Raw genomic sequence first — 12,646 nt, 5'->3', positions numbered from 1 at the left:
ACATTTAAACAGTCCAGGGAATTAGAATGATGGAGATTCAATGGAGCAACATATTGGATGTAGATGGTTATCAATATGGGTTGTAACCAAATAACAGCCAAGCAGCAAGCTTGGAAATTCACCACGTGTTTCAAAAACGAGTGTACGTGTGTGTGCTCATGTTTGTGTGTTAGCCAGGGCTTGTGTGTATGAAAAATGAATCCAGCCTGTCATTTTTATTCTGGAACGGGCTGTGCTACTACTTTGCCAAAACAAGAGTTTTAAGGTTTTGAACTGCAAGAAACATAACAGGACAAAGCCAATTCTCCTCTAGAAAGTTTGAGTAAGTCAGTGACTGAGAATAGGTACATACAGTTAGTTCATTTCAATGGAGTGACTTTGCAAGTGTATTTGTGTCGAGTCTAATTTCCCCCACTGCATTTCGGAAAGGACATCAACTCCATTTTGAATTGACATGCATCCCACCCGGGTTCGTCAGCTCTCTGAGGACAACATATACGATGGGAGGGTAATCTGAAAGTGGACATACAGCAGGGTGAAAATCATCCTGGGATAAAGTCATCAGCAACTCTGATAGAGGCGAGGCAGTAGAGGTAGAGATGAGGCAGGAGGGAGAGAGAGGGAGAGAGAGAGAGAGAGAGAGGAAAGGAAAGGAAGGTGAGATGAGGAGGCTCTTCTATTGAGGAGGTGCACCTTTGTAGCGTCCATGCATATTTCATCAGAGTTAAGAGAGGCTTCCTCTGCTTATCGCTGGGAGCATTCCCCGCTCTGTATTGCATCCCTCCAACAGGCTGTGACAGATCATATTAGTCTGCTCTGCCACCTCTCATTTCACGCCGGCCCCTGTGCATCGATTGGATTTCCTGCCGTTTAGGACAAAGGGGAGAGAGAGGGACAACGGGGCCATGTCCCTGCTCATGCCTCCAATACAGCTTCCACTTGGAGCCATCCAATTGTGATCTAACAAATAACAGGTGAGTGTGTGTGCCCGTGTGCTTGTGTGTGAGTATGGGGGTTTATTGTGTATGTGTGTTTTTGGTTCTGGTGTATGTGTGTGTAGTTTGTGCAGTTGAGTGTGTGTATATGTGTGTAGTGTGTGTGTGTGTGTGTGTGTGTGTGTGTAGCTACATGGAAGAGCGACAGGAAGGAGACTAGTAGCAGCAGGTGCTGGACAGTTAGCCCCTACGGCTAGTAGTACAGCTGAAGCCTTCCCTCGACTGTAGCAGTGTGTGTGTGTTGGTGTGTTGGTGTGTGTGTATGTGTGTGTGTGTTTGTTTCTGCGGGTGTGTGCGCATCCCAGCAGGGGCCTAATAGCTATTTCCAGGAGATTCTCCAGAAAGCTGATCTGTCCGAACCACACAGGCACAGAGCAAAGCCAGAGTGTGCCTGTGAAGTGGCAAAGCTGTCTGTCAGACTGAGGAACCACTTTCACACGTGACATGCTCCCTTTTACACATTTATTGGTACATTCGCATAACTTTTATGCTGCTAGGAGGCCTCATCATGTGATAAGGACACCCAGCATCTCACCATGAAAACAAACACACAGGTTTTCTTGTTATTGGACAAATAATCTGAGATTCAAAGCCACTTAATCAATGCATAAACGCACGTACAGCCACAAGCCATTTTGTTCAAGAAACCAGATGTTTGCATAATCTCATGGTTCCTCTAAGTGAGTGTGACCTTCCCAGTCTGTTTACATGTGCTTCTACACTTCCTGTAATCATGTGTCATGCTCTCCTGATTACAGAACTGGCACCACCACTTGACATTGCCGCCTACCAACAATCTAAAGCTTATAACAATACACCTCACCTCCTCCCAACCTCCTCGCTTCACCTCATCCCAATCTCCTCTACTCTCCCCCTCCACTCTTTCCTCCTCTCCCCCTCCCACTCTCCTCTCTCTTGCCCTTTTCGGTCCCTCCTCTCCTCCTCCCATTCTATACTCCTCTCCTCTCCCCCCTCCCACTCTGTACTCTACTTCCCTGCCTTTACTATTCACTGCTCCTCCTTTCTCCCCCTCTCTACTTTGTAGCCAACAGCGGGCCCTTATCACTCACTATAAATGCTTGGTTGGAACTATTATTCAGAGATTTGTTTTTTGAGAGATCTGGGGGCAGGTTTTCCACCTGTCCCCTGCAGCAGGTGTCATGTGGTGTTATGTGTAGAAAGAGGGGGACGAGGGAGGGAATTCAATAGCCCCTTCACAGACTGCCGTGGCATCATTAAGAGGGGCGGGGGGAGGACTGTGGGGCTAAGACTCACCTCTTAGCTATGATGAGTGTGACTTTCTGCAACACTCAATAGGCTTGGATAGGAACCACACGGGGTCAGCCTTCAGGAGAGACAAAACGATTGGTTGGCTAGGAGTGACATCCGCACAGAGGCACACTCTGCTATTTATGGGCCGTATTCTACTTTCCTGAGAAGAAAAAAAATAGGGGTTGGGGAAAAAGAAAGGAAAGAGAGGAGGAAAGCAAAAAAATAGGAAGAAAAAAAAATCTCCCATTGATACCATTTCAAATGCTTTTTCACTCCAGCCTGCCTGACTGTGACAAAAATGGATGATATTTATTAAGAGCCCTGTCTTTTTATCTCTGTGGTCATAAATCTCCACTTACAGAGAAGGCCATCTGTATGGCCCAGACACTCAGAGACAACCCTGAAAATCGAGCCAGTCTAGGTTTTTACAAGTTAAAAAGACACAAAAGGCTCAGACATGGAGCTTTTCGAAGATCTGAAATGTACAAACTGAGCTAGTTCCATTTGTGTTTTGCAAACCGTCTCTCCTGACCTTGTGGGCAGGTTGTGGTGAAACGGGCGGCTCGGTCTCATCAGGTGCCTTCTCTTTAAATAAACACTTTACTAATTCATAGAGCTTTCAGCCTCGACTTGCTGCAAACAAATTACTTGAGTGTGCGTGTGTGTTGGCTACTGTGTGTACGCATGGCCTACATACTTTGCATAATTATAGTCGACACTGTCAAATGAAATACCATGAAATTGTAGTCTTTGTCCTGTCCTTTTGCCATAACCTATGTGATGTCTGTTGTTAATGGCTGGTCAACGCCAGGGGCCAGAGACCTGGCCAGTTTCTCTCTCAGTCTGTGGTCTTCTGGGTTAAGTTCTCAGTCTAAACATTGTAAACTGAGTGCAAAAATACAACAACAACAACAAGCATTTAAGGGCTGGTGGCTTCTCTGCTTTCTCTTTCACGGCAAACTGGCTGTGGAGATCAATACCTTTGAAACCTCTGCTGTCACCAGGGAAACCGTTAACTCCATCACACACACACACAGACACACACTCACACAAACACATGCACACACAAGCTCACACCCACACACACACACTCACTCAAACACATGCACACACAAGCTCACACACCCCCACACACACACACAAACATAAACCACCACAGTGCAAGGAGAGGGAAAAAGTGAGATAGTTGTGAACATAAACTACCACAAAACAAGAAGCTGTGAACTGCTCCCTGAGACTTGTGGGATAGCGATGGGATGACGAGGACCAGACATTCTGGTGTTTGGGATCGATAAAACACCACACTCACAACCGGCCACAAAACTGAGACAGCAGGGAAGGGTTTGCCACCTCCTTAGACTGTATAATGAAAAGTAATAGCATGTCTTTGGAAAGATTGAGAATGCACACATTGCTCATGCTAAGACTGTTATATGATGGTGCCACTGTGACCACCGACAATTGTCCTCCTGGCATGAAGGTAACGCACAGGACTACATGCAGACACAACCAGACACTGACCTGACTGGATTCACACACAGAAACGTTCATGAATCAGAGTTCAGCAGAGAGCAGAGTATTGAGCTTGAGACTTCAGAGAGTATTTAGGGAAAACAGACCCTGAAAAAAGAATATCCTGCCTCCAACGTTTAGCCCCCCCCACTGCTCTGGTCTTCCTGGAAATCAGCCGTTGCAATTCTGGTAAACGACTCTGTTTGCATGCTCTCTGCCTGTCTGTCTTTCTGTCTGCCTTCATGGGTGCCTGCTGCCTGCCTGCCTGTCTGCCTGTTTGTCTGTCTTTCTGGGTGCTTGCTGTCTGTCTACCTGCCTGCCTGGGTGCCTGCCTGCCTGCCTACTTGTCTGTCTGTATGTCTGTCTGCCTTCCTGCCTGCTTGCCAAGCGATCCGTCCATCCGTGGTCCGTTGGTCTGTCTGATGCCTCTGAAGGCTCTGTTCTTGGCAGTGTGGACTGGAACAGCTGGTGAGCTGTGAGAGGTGCCATGCATCACAGAGAAGATAAGCTTGTATGGTGGGCTGTCGACATTGCTATCCTTCCTTATTACAGAACTGGGTAAGACGTTAGAGAGGCAAGAATGTTCCAACAACTTTACACACATTAGAACCAAAATTCTGTACAAACCTACTTTCCACAGCACGGCTTTAACATTGCTGTTCGATTTTCTATTCAGACTTTGTGGTAAAAAAATGATTAATTGCAATTGTTGTGGAAGAAGGGAACTGGAACAATGGGAGCTGACAAACTTACATCGTTTTAATTAGCCAGAACACGTGTGCTACAAAGATATGACATGTCTTATGCTTTGTGGTGTTGATTAAAAAGCTCACCATTTAGAAAACATCGCTTTTAAGCGATCTTCAGGGTGTTGTAATGTGTTGGTAATAAGGTCTTAAGAGGCATATTGGTGGACCTTTCAGTGTAGAGGGCGGAGTTTAGAGTCGAGGACCAATCACCTCGTCCAGGTAAGTAAACCAAGGCAAACTCACACTGGACCAATTACAGCCCAACAGCCCTCGGCAGGCTGTCCACCAGGTCTGTGTGAGGAGATCCTGCCAGACTAGCCAGCTAGAGTGTGTGTAGCCAATATGTGTTTCTCAGTCCCAGCCCCTCAGGCTACGATGAGTCTGGAGACACATCACTGAGAAGGGAGCAGATATTTAGATAATGACCAACTCTCATATCTCATTCCAAAGGAATAGCTGTCATCTGTTTTTGGGGGTTAATATCACCCTATGGATGTTTTCTCCTTGATTGTATTTCCTGTTTGACATTCATAGAGCTCAGAGGAGGCTGTGGGGTTGGTGAGATGAGGAAAAAATGAAACAGAACCAAAGGTTGGACTGAGGATAGATGAGGGAGAATGAAATGAGATTCACTCCATCTTTACCAGCCAGTCTGTCATCCAGGAAGGTGCCAGAGGCCAAGAAGCCTATCTGTCCCACCAATAATGATCCAGATATGAGGCACTGCCACTACAGGATGGGAGGTTAAGTCGATAGGTGACCCAGATATAAAGCATGCATGTACTGTAATGACATCCACATTCAACCAGCCATCTCCTGACACCTATAACACTGCTTATCTGTCATAATAAAAATGTAACTTGCCATTTGGTCTCTCTCTCTCCCACAAGCTAATTCATGAATTTCTGTCAGTATTCCTATTTCTATCTCTTGCACTACCTCTATCATACACACACACACACACACACACACGCACACACATGTAAATACACACATAGCCAACACCCACTGGCTCAGTGGTAATGCATTATGCTGGTGCTTTGTATCAATTTCAGAAGAGTATCCACCAGTTGAATTATCCATGCTGCATGAAAACCACCCCTCCAACCAATGTTTATGACTTGCAAACCCTGGCTTGTGATGGCCTATGCAGACAAACGTACTGACCGTACTGTACAGCTATACATGCTACAGTGTAGCCCTGTGCTCTGGAACACGAGAGATATCCTCGACCAACTGTCTCTCTGCTTTGTTCCAGAGTCACATGTCGAAGGCACGTTGTCCACTCGCAGTGGATCATGTGTCACTGACACAGGGATCTCTCTTTGCTGCATGGAATCCTCTCATTTCAAGGCAGCATCAGTGTGAAAGTGCAAATTGGAAGCTCAGTCATTAAAAGAGGAGTAGATCTGGGCTCCTTCCCAATTAACATTTACCCTTGGAACGATCATCTGAGGATAGCAGGACCCAGGTTGAATTAAAGGGACTTGTATTGATCCTCGTCCTCTCTGAGGTAAAATGTTATTTCTGCTGTCGCCAATTTCTTCTTCTTTATTCCCAGATACCCTTGAGCCTATGTGTGACGTGTATGCATCTGTGTGTGTGAGTGCGTTTCATGATATTATGTGTGTACCTTGGTATTACGAGTCTCTCCAACTGTTTGCTTTTGTGGTACGACGCATTCTATCTGCAGGGTCTGTGAGGGTCATCACCACTCATTGTTGTCTCTCGAATCAGGATGTGAGATTCACATGATCATCAAGGACATGCAACTGATATGAACATCTGTTCTTGAATAAATACAACATGGAGCAATTCCACACCGCTACATAAACCTTCACTGCAGTATTTGAACACATACACAGTATCTTGACCGAAAGGCTTTCACGCCTGTCTCACCACATGCTCCTGTCTCCACATGCCCTTGGTCAGAACCTTCCTAATTCGGAGAAGCCTCACAGGGATTCCACCTGCCAATCAAAAGTTCCGTTCCTTGACTTTGTTGGTTTCCATGGCGAGCAGGAAGAGTGTGTGTTTGTGCCCATTATAAAAAGTTGAAATCTTCTCCGGACGAGTTAGTGAGACGCGTCTGGACAACTTTGACAGGAAATCATTACTAAAAGCATATAATGAAGAACTTTTCCCTTTCTCCCATGCCAGCTCGATGCCATAGTAACGGTAATGGATACGGACGGTAGGGTCTGGGGCACTTTGTCATTTGATCGAACACTAATGAATATTAAAAAGGTTACCAAGGGCAACAGTGTTCTTAATTGCACCTTTTATAATTAGAAATAATGGTGTTACTGTTTTTAAATACCACCTACTAATGGGCTAATCTTCGTACGTTCACCTCCCTCAGTTACTCAGGTGCTAGCATACCTGCCTCATGGAAAGACTGAAGAACAAGCCTCTGCAAACTTCTGCAAGCTAAACATCCACACAAAACCCTGTTGGACCACAGTAGGTTCGTAGGGGAACTTGGTGAGGAAGAGAGAAAAGAGGGAGGAGGTATGGAGGAATGGAGTGAGGGAGGAGGAGGAGTGGAAGAGAGGAGAAAGAGATCAGGGAAAGGGAGTAACCGCCTCACTTCCTTAGAAACATTTTAAAACATAATTTTACAGCTTGTTTTACAGCTTTACTAAACTTCCCTAAATAAAATGCATTATATGTATTAAATATGTATTCCAAAAAGGATCAAACGTGTTAGAGCATGTATAATGTCAAACCAAAGACATGTATAATTAGTTAAGTTTGTCAGACATAAATATATTAATCAGTACCATGTCAATTGCAGAGGATTTTATTTAAAATGTTCAAAATTCAACACATGCACACACACACACACACCTGTCCATACACACACACACACACACAAACACACACACCACATTTTTGTCATCACAACACTGGAGATCAGCTGTAAAGGAGAACATTTCATGACAATGCTCAACATTCCCACATCTGACACCTGCAGTAGCAACACCATTAGCCTTCCATCAGGTTTCTGGAAACAATCACCCAATCATACATGCTACCTCAACACCTGTTGTCAAGCTAATCTAATCGACCAGCAGAGGTCATGCTGTATTTATCACCTTTAGAGAGAACCTTGTAGAAAATGAGCTCTACAGTACAATATTTTTTACCTTAATCTGAACTGTCTGTTTGGATACTGGTTTCATTGTTTCTTTCTCCTGCTTCTCATGCTTGGAGAGATACATTTGGTTTCCAAAGAAACCATGGTCTTGGTCTTGTCCTGGCTGGGCCAGTAATTGTATTCTCAACACGATCTCAGTTGTCAAAGAGTAGCTTTGATTCCAAAATTGAAAACCATTATTAGAAGAAAAATCTGAATGTGAGTGCAGACCTCTGACCTCAACCCTCCGCAGATCATAAACTCAGGAGGTCAATGAGTTTGACCTCCGTAAAAGTCCCGAGTGCTTCAGCAACCCCTATTCAAATCAACCTCGGCATGGAAATTTGCTCTTCACCAGCCCGAGCAATTTGGCATAACCAGAGAGTTCCGCTCTGATAAGGATGTGCTTGCTTTCCCTCCATTTAGCGATGGCAGCTTTAGCTGCTAGCTTTAGCACATTCAGTCAGCCTCCTAATGTGTTCACCATCACAGGCATTCTGGAAGAAGCACCACAGGCAAATTGCTCAATCTCTTGCTCTCTCTCTCTCTCTCTCTCTCTCTCTCTCTCTCTCTCTCTCTCTCTCTCTCTCTCTCTCTCTCTCTCTCTCTCTCTCTCTCTCTCTCTCTCTCTCTCTCTCTCTCTCTCCATCTCTCTCTCTTTCTCTCCATCTCTCTTTCACTCTCTCTCTCACTCAGACACCTTGACTTAGCAGGTACTGTAACACCCTTAAACCAAGTGATGACAACAAATAAAAGATTTCAAATGAAGAGGATGATTTATCTCTGGAAGCCTGTCATACATACTAAACAGTCTATACTCATGGCAGATACACAAGGTTTTCTGAGACGCTGTTGTGACCTAGTTCCTCCGGAGCCCCAGTCAAGGGTGTGGTGGGGGGTCCTGTACTCAGCCTAGCAAGCTGCAGCAGTGGCAGGAGAGCCAGGCAGGAAGTAGGGATCTGGAACTTGGCCTGATCCCACTACCTGGGTCACCTCAGGGGTCAGGACTGCCGAGGGTGTGACTTGTCCTCCACACACCTCTACAGGAGGGACAAGCAGAAACACTGGACCGTATATAATCACACACACGCACAGACCAGTCTGGCCCAAACTATTCTCTTCTAAGATTGCAACGTCTACTGTATGGCTGGATCTTTTCTAGGAAGAGATGGCAGTCAAAGGGACAACAGAGAGATAAAGGTCATACTTTATAATGTTACCTGTCAGCTTGCCAAGACACCAGCACCCCCTCAGCATTCTAATTAGCTACTAGTGACAGCAGGCGGGGGCCACATTAAAGGAACCGAACGATAAGCAGCTTTTAATCTCGCGCCGACAGGAAAAAACTGTAATAAAATTAAATCTTCTATTGAACAGTTTGGACTGCGATGGAGGTGGTATTCTTTGATGTGATATGCAGTGTAATTAGTAATGCATGCATGTGTTTACAAGATAACACCTCTTCCGTTGCCCTTTGATGTTTGATGGCTGTCTTTTTTCCCCTCGCATTACAGATTTAGAGAATACGGGGCTGGTTGACGGACGACCCTACGTATCGGTCTCCCCTGGCTTGCAGTATTTTATGCGCTCAGAAGAGCATCCAATCAAGTTTTAATGCTGTCACTCCAAAACAATCTGAAGGTATCTGTGGTCAATTCAGACAACCGTAAACCGGTCTCTTAAAGAAAAACAATACAGTTGTTCAAACTGCGGCTCTTGATTGCGAGCATGCTGCACTTCTTGTCGTGCCCTCGTTAGCGTTCCGAAGTAGTTTGATTCTTACCCGTCAGAACCATTAATGTTGTTGGATTGTTGACTTTATTGTTAGTTTTGAGTCCCTCTGAAGCTTTTAAAATAAGTTATCCATTATTTTCCTCCTGTAGCAAATCAGTTGAAGTGTTTTCTGAGTCTTAATGGGAAAGAACATTCCACCAGAACAGAGGACTAACTCAGAGTTCAGCTACCCACGTGTTTAACTCAAGTCAACTTCAGTTCTGTGGGCACCATCCAGTGGAATTGGCACTGATTAATAATGATGTTCTGTAGTACCACTAAGCTACAACCAACAGTGCTGTATTTTATGTTAGACTCAACTAAACCTTTTTTAATGTTATTATAATGGAATACTTCTGCTTGTTGACATCACATGAGACCCATGCAAAATGTTGACACCATTGCTCTGCAAACTCAGCAGTCTGTAAATCAAAGCTAAAAAAAGAATTTGGTGATCTATTACATGGCGAAGCACATAGCTGCCCTCCATGGCAACAGGTATTCTTTTGAGTCACCATGCCAATTGGGTTCCCAGAAGACTGGACTGTGTGTCATCATGAACTTCTGCTGTGTCCAGTTCTATCATGACTCCTGTTGTTCTATCACCCACTTCCAATTTATGGAGCGGAATGCCATTCACCAGAGTGAATCCATCTGAGTTGATATTCCATTTGATTCAAACCCGATGCTGGAGTCCTCTATTCTGCAGCCTCCTCCCAGCTCTCCTCTCCTACCCTTTTCCCCATTCCCCTCCTCCGTTTTCATCCCCTCATCTTTTCTCTTCTCCTTACTCTATCCTCACCTCCACCTCTTCTCGTCTTTCTCCCCCCCTTCTGTACCCCCCTTCTACCCTCTTCCCTCCTCTTTTTTAAAGGAGGGCACATCGCTCCGCCGACCACTAAAGTGACAAGCTCCAGTTTTACAGTATATATAGCATCTTCTCCTCTCCTTTTGTCTTCCACACACATGCATTAACACGCACACACACACACACACCATCCGTCGCAGACCCTAACCCTGTTTTATGCACATTATACTGTGTGCTAAAACCCAGACAGAATCGGCACCTCCGGGCTTTTATTTATTTAAAGATACCTCTCAACATTCCTTTTTTACTCTCCTCTCTCTCACCCTCCCTTTCTCTCTTTAATTTCTCTCTCCCTCTCCCTCTCCCTCTCCGTCTTTCTCTCTCTCTACCTTTGACAGTGCCCATCTCTTGTTCCTCCCTCCCCTATTATCCTCTGTCCCCTCCTCTTTCATTCTCATAATCTATCCCTCCATCTCTATTATGTCCCACTCCCACTAACCTCAATCAATCAATCACTTATAAAGCACAATTAAACACAACTTCCGTTGACCAATGTGCTATACAGAGTGCTAAATAGCACCACCACATGATAACAGACACAGACAAACAGAATAATCGCATCAACATTCATTTTTTTAAGACAAATCAAATCAAAAGGTCTTTAACCTCACTTTAAAAATGGACGAGGAAGGTGCTGTTCTAATTTCCAGAGGAACCTGTCTCCTTCTCCTCTCCCATCCTCCTCTCCTCGCTCCCCCCCCCCCCCTTTCTCTGTGCATGTGAGAGACACGGGCCTGGCAGAGTCCTCACACATTTCGCCCCCTGCCAGGCCTCCTATAACTGTTTGATGGGTGGCCAAGCTTGCAGCAGAGATGGCAACTGAGCTGAACAACAGAGCTGAACCCCAGAGCGGCACAAAACAGAGAAGCGCCCGGGTCCATCTTCATTCTGGCCCAATTTGCTGTGAGGAGGCTGGGGTGCGGGAGGTCGCTAATGCCATTTGTGGTGAGATCGACCTCCTTCGTCCTCCTAACGCTGTCTTCTCTCCCATCCTCCTCTCCCTCTCCAGTGAAACCTTTTTTGACGAGGTGAGGACACACAAAGGTGCACACCAACACACACATGAAGACACACACACACTCACACACACTCATACTGTACTGAAAAACTGTTGAAAAGAATAGCAAAGGGCACACACCTATGCGTGACAATTGTGTTATAATGGCACTAGTTTATGTGCGGCACGCATTGATACACGTATGGATACTGATATTAGCGACCACTCCCGCACCCCAGCCTCCTCCACAGCAAATTGGCCAGAATGAAGATGGACCGGGCGTTTCTCTGTTTTGTGCCGCTCTGAGGGTTAAGCTCTGTTGTTCAGCTCAGTTGCCATCTCTGCTGCAAGCTGGCCACCCATCAAACAGTTATAGGAGGCCTGGCAGGGGGCGAAATGTGTGAGGACTCTGCCAGGCCCGTGTCTCTCACTATGTCAGTGGAGGAATTGATGAGTTATGAACAAGTAGCCGGTGCCCTCGATGTGTATTGATGAGTTAATTGATGAGTTATCTGAATAAACCAGTCCAAAGAAAAGACTCCCGCTGATATTCACATTCGGTAATGCTACAACAATGGCAATAATCAGCTACACAAATCCATTCAGTGGCTTTGTGTGTGTGTGTCTGTGGTAGAGAAGGATTGAGCAGAACTGAAGTGGTCTTCAGATGAGATCCCCCTCTTACTGTACAGAGCAGCATGAACGGGGTCCTCGTCAACATGTTCTACCCTGCCAACAAACTCCACCAGCAGACATTGTTCCCATCCCCATCACCAGTCCCAGCCACGAGACAGAGAGAGAGAGAGAGAGAGAGAGAGAGAGATGAGAGAGAGAGAGAGAGAGAGAGAGAGATGAGAGAGAGAGAGAGAGAGAGAGAGAGAGAGAGAGAGAGAGAGAGAGAGAGAGAGAGAGAGAGAGAGAGAGAGAGAGAGAGAGATCGAGAGAGAGAGAGACTGTGTTCAGAACTCAGTAATAACAGTCAGCAAAGAGAAAGTTTTGCTTTTTTGTGTCAATGTGTGTGTGTCTCTGTCTGTTTGGGATTCTGTGTTCATCAAAATGTACCGGTAATGTCTGTCCACATAGCCGTGGGTGAAACAAGGCATTAAACCTTCGGTTCCAGATTGAAGGATTCTAGACTGGCTTTACTCCTGTTCTCCTCATCCTGGATGTAATCTGGATCCATATTGCCACAGGCTCTGAAACCAACAGCATGGATGCAGATGTATGGATGTCCAAGCAACAGGAAATTGCTGGCATGCCAATTATATGGTATTCAGACCCCGGCATCTCGCTCTTCCTCTCACACACACATGCATGCCTGCACATACACACACACACACA

The sequence above is a fragment of the Osmerus eperlanus genome, chromosome 17 (assembly GCF_963692335.1).
Source record: "Osmerus eperlanus chromosome 17, fOsmEpe2.1, whole genome shotgun sequence".
NCBI lineage: Eukaryota > Metazoa > Chordata > Actinopteri > Osmeriformes > Osmeridae > Osmerus > Osmerus eperlanus.
This window is presented reverse-complemented; position numbering follows the sequence as displayed.